This window comes from Caloenas nicobarica, chromosome 4 (assembly GCF_036013445.1).
Source record: "Caloenas nicobarica isolate bCalNic1 chromosome 4, bCalNic1.hap1, whole genome shotgun sequence".
Taxonomy (NCBI): domain Eukaryota; kingdom Metazoa; phylum Chordata; class Aves; order Columbiformes; family Columbidae; genus Caloenas; species Caloenas nicobarica.
In genome coordinates this window covers 69,614,782-69,621,021 of record NC_088248.1, presented here as the reverse complement: position 1 = coordinate 69,621,021, position 6,240 = coordinate 69,614,782, and positions in this window count along the sequence as shown.

Genomic DNA, 6,240 nt, shown 5'->3' with positions numbered 1-6,240 from the left:
ACAAAGAGCAAGAAAGGATAGGGGGGACTTGTGTCCTTGTACCCTGTGGTTCCACCATCTCCAACCCACTGGTGGGACGGTGCAGGACTCAGCTGGGAAGGAAATAGTGTCCAGAACTGGGTGAATAGGATGAAGAGAAGTGAGGACCGGGTACAAAGGGCTGCGAAGCAACTGGATGAGAAGAGTCAAAAGATAAGGAAAGGGTTACCCAGGAAGGCATGGAAATGGGGGGATTGTATGTGGTCTGGCTGAAGTGGAGACAGTGGAGTTTCTGACACCAGGGGGAACGAACAGCCCCAGCCGAGCCCGCTGCTCCCAGCGAGAGCTACTCCGGCTCTACTCCGCCGCTACTCCAAGCGCGATCAGCAGATGGTGCAATTGCTTCGAGAAACGCGTTTCAGGTTGGTTGGGCGATTTTTCGGTGTGAGTTAATCACGTTCACGGAAACTTTCACCGCTTAGCTGCTGGTTTGATGGCAGAATAGATAAAAGGGCTGCCCTAATCTTTATTTCGTTGTAAGTGGTTCCTGACCTCTCGATCAGAGTGGTAAATCCCTGGGTTGTAGCACTGAGAACTAAGCCATTGTTCTTAGAGATGGTGATGCAATTGCTGGTGTTTTCCTTTATCTCATCTATGTTTTAATTCATGATTTCAGGCCCTGCAGCTAGACTTGGTAATCAGTACAGACGTCCCATCCTGTAGATAATGATCAAGACAATTCAGCCACAGGGATACAAGTAAAATCTGCACATGTGTTACACAAGCAGCAGAAAGAGGCAGAAATAACTAAAGAAAAAATCTGTTGCACAACGTTATTTCCAAATCTCCTAATTACTTTGTTTTAACGTGCTATTATATGAAATAAAGTCAGTATATACTTTTTTTCATTGCTTTGGCGTTTTATAGCTCTTCTGCAGGATACCAGAACCTTTTGGACCTTCTATTATCTTCCATTACTTATAGCTCTGTGGCCAAAACTTCAACAGCTATAGGCTTATAGTAAAATTACATTACAAGCAGTTTGTGCTACTAATGACTACAGCAGAGTTGTCTTTCCACAGCTGAGCAGTTGTTTGGATATCTTATGAGACATTGCTAAACATCCTAGGGTAAAAGCCTCCTCCCTGATGCTTTGAAGTCCACAGGACTTTTGATGTTGACTTCGTTAATGGTAGGATGAAGCCCTCATGTTGCCTATGTGTGGTGTAAGGCTGATCTTCTACTGAATCGCTGTGGCTATGAGTGAGTCAATCAGCTCTTGGTGCATCATCTCCCCTCTATAAGGTAATTCAAGTAAATGCCATCCCAGGTGCAAGCCGAGGAAATTTCTGAGACAGAACAAGCTCATGGACTGCAGTTAACTATCTTTTTCATTCTGCATGCCCCTTTGTACCAATCTTTTCCTATAAGCACTGCTTATTGTGAAAATGCATTCTCCAGTGCTTGTAAAAATACTAGAATCCGTGCCATTGAAGAAGTGCAAACGTGTATTGAAATGAAATGTGTATTTTGCAAATCTTGTAAAATGTGGTAGCAAGACAGTGGTTGAGTCACTGTCCCTGGAGGTGTTTAAAAGACGAATAGACAAGGCTCTTAGGGGCATGGTTTGGTCCTAGAGTTATGTTATGGTTGGACTCGATGAGCCTGAGGGTCTCTTCCAACCAAAAAGATTCTGTGATTCTATGAAAATACCATGTGGATTTCAATAAAGTGCAACAATTCTTCTAGCCCCAAGAGCTGCTTGTTCTTGTAATGGAAGGCAGTGAGTTGCATCTCAGGGGGCCTGTGGGGCAGCAGTCCTCTCTGCATGTAATGTCATCTGCAGTGTGACAGGAGATGCTCAGCTGGTATCATCCATTCAGTTATTTGGGATGCTAACTCCTTCCTAAGCTGGAAGTCTCAGTGATGGGTTGGGAACTCAGTCTCCTCATCACATGGATGTGGCAGCAGAGGCACTTTTGAGGTCTAAGAGTTTATCGGTTCGTGGCTGGATTACAGGGCGCTCACTTGTTGGACTTGGTAAGCAGCTCTCACAGCAGAAGAGGTGGTGGAATTGTTCTGAGTCATAGTCATTAATAAAACAGACTTTGCTTATAATTTAGCTGTGATTGCTTTGGTAATGTAAATTTGCATAATTAGTCCCTTATTACTCATGAGAAATGTAACTAATGGGCATCAATCTTCTCTAGCATTTAGTTTAAAAGCAGCAGATAGAAATAGCATAGGAAAGAGTTTCTTTGATGTTCACATGGCCCTGGTTCCCTAGGATAGAACGATCTATAAAACCTGAACCTTCTCTCAGCTGTATCGGTCTCCTGATGTGATCAGATAATTGCAGTTCTGTTCTTCTCTGATTGCCTGGGAAATTGTGTTTTACTTTATGGGATAAACAGATTCAAAATCTTAGCTATAGCTAGTAAGTTTGTGACATGATCTTTGGATTTACTTTCTTTTGTCCCTAGTATTCTGGCTGACATTGGCCTATATATCTATAACTGTATATCTGGTGTAGTCTTACCATATTAATTGCCTTTTCCAGTGTAACTGTTTAGAGGTGCATACCAGCCTTTTGCAATCACTGGTGAATACACATTCAAAATTGTGTACTATTTGGTAGCCTTTCATCCATCACTTCACACATGCATTCATTAACTAGTGCAGTCAAACAGTCAACTCAGTAAGCATTTTCGTTTCCTTTTTAGGGATAAGAATACTGAAGTGTTAGGCCAAGAATATCAGAAATGGCTTGAGATTTTTGGGGTGAGTAGCTGAGTTTGCTGGTGTCCAGCATAAGCCACCTAAAGAGACCTGATTTTCCAGAACAGGTGAAATACATGCTTCTTGAAAGTCAGGCTCTTCTAAAAGGTCTCAAACTAGACATCTTAAAAACTGAATCGCTGAAGATGCTTCTGGAAATCCTGACCAGTGTCCTTTTCTGAAGTCACATAAGTTAAAGGCAGAGAAAAATGAGTGACTGACTCTTGCTTTCAACTGACCTGTGATCTCTCTTTTGCCTACTCATTAGATTTTTCAATGGCTTTTTTTCTAGTCTACCCTTTACGCATCTTGTAATTGCTTACCAAGATACATCATCATCTTCCTGCTGGTTTGTCATTAACATTCCTTTTCTGTGCTGCCTTCCCCCAAGGAGCAGACCAGTCAATACACTGGCATGATAACGTTGTTGCACCAATTAACCTAATTATTTTCTTATATTCCCTTTCTTTATCCTTCTGCTGTGTTTCATGTTACACTTGCACATGAAACTCCTTGAAACAGGAATTATTTTTTTATTGTGCAGCATCTAGAGTAATGATGTCTAAGTTTATAAATGAAGTTCTTTGGGGTTTACTACACTACTATTACTAAAGAATTACAGGATTTGCTTGTCAGCTGTGTTGATTTTTCAATCTAAAGTCAACTCAGTGCGTTGTGAAACAGAGTCCAAGGACCTTAGGCTGTATGCCTTATGCTGGAACATGTTAGGGTGGGATTGCTGCTGGAAGTTATTTCCAGCAGAAAGTTATCTTAGAGTCAACTATCAAATCCGTGTATTAGGTAGGACTAAAGCAGTTCTATTTATTCCAGAGAAGGACAAAATTTAGCAGTTTTCCCCTGTACTAAATTGCTGCTTGTTTCTGCCTGAGAATGCTCTGACATGTCAGAATTGCAAGAGCATCTTGTGTATGAGGCTACAGAGTCTCATCTGTGAGATTTATAGTAAAGAATTTTCCATGGACTGTACGCAACTCTCATCCTTACAGTAGACTGGAAGGATGAACAAGCTGTCTATGTCTAGAACATATTTCAACAAAGTAACTAAACATATAAAAAGTGTTTTTTCTCACTGGTACATTTTATATTTATGGAACGATCAGTTTATTTTGCTTTGTAATAAACAGAAAGTAAAAATTTCTAATAGACTCCCAGCTGCTCTGCTTTCTGGGCCCAGCTGGAAAGCCAACCCATCCCCACATTTTTTGCAACAACTAGTCCGTACTCAATGTTGTACTTGGCAGACCCTGTCCTTACTTAAAGCCTGGTTTAATATCCAACACCTTCTGTAGCCTTTTGTGACTATTTAATGAAAATCCCAAGTGAGCAAATCATAGTTGTAAACCCCTCAGGAATTCAGTTTTATTAAGCAATTTTCTCAGTCTTAGCAGAATTATTATAGCGCACATTAATTAGTCCTTACAACAACCACTTTCAAGAGTAGGGACAATGAGTGCATTTTGCCCTTGCATGGAAGCAGAGAAGTTAAATCTTATTTAAATCAGACATAGTAGCTTCTGGTCTTGTTCTCGCAGGTACTACAGATAAAGCGTGTTCGTGTGAATGACTGTAGTGCCTGTTTGATCTTTTTGCAAAGAAAAGCTCACAAGTCCTGGGCACTGAAGTGTTTCTTCAGCGTATGTGCTGATGTCACTATGGGGTAAAAATGCGCAGTAGCCTCTATTATTTCCATTCACTCCTCATTCAGGTCCAAATTCAGCACAGAAAAATGAGCCTGTCTTATTTTAAGCACACAGGTAGTCTCGATGCTTTATTTTTACTTTGGATTTTTTTTCTGGTTGAGCTTGAGTGACTGGTTGCTAACTTTGGCATCTAGATTTTTTTAATCATCTTTATATGTTTCCTGGAGCAGTTTTATGTCTTCTCTTTTCTAAAAAAAAAAATCAGAATACCTGCACAAAGGCACTTAGATGGGCTATTAAAATTATTTTCTTATGTGCTATTTTCTCCCATACTTTATCAGTATTTCTTCTAGTGTTCCTCTTGCAAATACTTTTTTTAACATATCCAGCTCAGTATTGATGCATTTCTTTGCAGGCACTCTTGTGCTCCTGTCTTCATGAAATCTGAATTAATCCGGATTCACCAATTAAAATAAATTATCTTCATAACACTCTTGTGAATTCAGGTAGTGTTATTATCTTCAACATACAGCTTGGCCCTCTAATCTGGAGATGCTAAGTGTCAGATGACCATAATTTTGGTTTCATGATTTTTAAAACTTTTTTTTTTAGCATAAGTGAGCACAGTATTTTGTGTGTTCAAATTCTCCATTTTATTTAATCAGGATGTTTTTATTTCTCCTTTCTGGAATGTTTCCTCATTCACTGGACATTTTACAAGCTTTTTCAGCAGCTAAGGTAGACACCCTACTATTATACCATTATTAACTACACCACCCTGGTACACTTCTTTTCATATTGAAGAGGAATATTCACCCAATGCATTCAATAACACAGGCAAAACCACTATGTTGTCATGCAATTAAAGGCTTAATTGTAATGCACTTGCATGCACGCACTTAATGAATTTAATTAATGAATTTTCATTTATGTTTTGCAGCTTTTGAGGCCTGGACTTCATAAGCTTTGTATTTTTCTAAGTAATTAAAAAAATAATATTGTAATTATTAAAAAGAAGTGTTCTATCACCTAGATTGTTATTCCTAGGTTGTCTCACTGTGAAGTTTATATAAGTGTGTATATCAAATACCACAGAAGAGACCTTCAATGTTCATGATCAGAAGCTTATAGACTTGTGACCTCTGGGCTTGTTGCCTGATATTGGAAGAGCAGACACAAACTGAAGTCCTTGGACTTTGCTACTCAAAACTGTAATTTTAACACCAACCCTAAACTAGTGTATCAACTCCTTTCAGACACCATACAAAGTCTGTTATATCAGCCCTACTTAGCATTGCGATCTGGGGCTGGCAGGAACTAGTAAGATGAAGTTTAAGACTGGCTTAAATTAGTTTTTGGATCACAAGGGTGTTTATAATTCAGGGTGGGACAAAAACATGGCCTGGAGTTAAATTTGCCACCCAGACTAACAACCTGAACCAGGTTTGGGGACAGCTGGGGGTGGCTGGGTCTGCTGGAAGAGAGCTGGGCCTAAGGTGTAGGTGATGGAAGAGGGCACAGGCAGGCAAAGTTCAATGAGTTTTATTTAGTTCTGGATCTGGCAAGGATTGCAAGGTTTGGTCGTGGTTGTGGCTTATTTGGTTTTTATGAGGCTGGAAGGGCTCATTGTGTTAAAGTTAAGGAAGGGTTTGCTTCTCTTGGTGTGAGCCCTAAATTTAGTGAGGGCTTCTTCTCAGTCCAGTGCTGATCTTTCTTCATCAGCCCATGCTGGCCTAAACTTTTTCACACACAAAAAAATCTTAGAATTAATCTTAACATACAGACTTCTGTAAGGTGAAGACCTAAAATTAGACAGGGGTGT